Source organism: Nomascus leucogenys, chromosome 24 (genome assembly GCF_006542625.1).
Source record: "Nomascus leucogenys isolate Asia chromosome 24, Asia_NLE_v1, whole genome shotgun sequence".
NCBI classification, from domain to species: Eukaryota; Metazoa; Chordata; class Mammalia; order Primates; family Hylobatidae; genus Nomascus; species Nomascus leucogenys.
In genome coordinates, this window is record NC_044404.1 from 26449214 (window position 1) to 26449850 (window position 637).

The 637-nt window shown below is 47.9% G+C and overlaps 1 pseudogene; it reads right to left on the reverse strand.

The window, feature by feature from the left end:
• LOC115833078 lies at positions 1-68 on the reverse strand (annotated as a pseudogene).
• Positions 69-637: the final 569 nt, after the last annotated feature.

Genomic DNA, 637 nt, shown 5'->3' on the forward strand with positions numbered 1-637 from the left:
TTTTTTAATTCTCTCCACGGAAATCTTTAGTAAAAGGCGAAAGATTTATTCGATTTGAAGAGAAACCAGTTGAATGCCCTTCTCATATTTTTGTTCTTCCAGTAGCCTACTAAATCTCTCCAGACTTTTGTGTCCCCAACATCCTCCATTTACAATCACAAATCTGACCCAGCATCTGCCCTGAAGTGACTCCTCACTGTCTATAAGATAGAGCTGAGGCATCCTCGCTTGAATTCAGTGTCCTGTGTGATCTGGCCCCCACCAAGATCCCAGTGTCAGCTCTGTAACTTGTCCCCAAACTGCTCACAAGACCCAAACCTGCCATGCTCCTGCCTCCACTGGATTCTGCTGCCACATGTGCCCCGCTAATTTCCCACCCTTTAGGAAAATTCAAATGACACCTCCGGGGAGCCAACTAGGACACCCCAAACTGTGTTTGGTGACCTTTGGGGTCCCCAGACCCCGCTCCGTGCCCCATTTCTGTGTATACCACACTTTTGGAAACAGCTGATGATGTGTTTTTCTCCCCACTAGTCTGTGAACCTGAGGGTGTGGGCTGTGCTTTGTTCATTCCATATCCTGCGCACCTGGCACACAGTTTTTTGGTCCTCAGCTAGTGTTTGTTGAATGGGTGAGT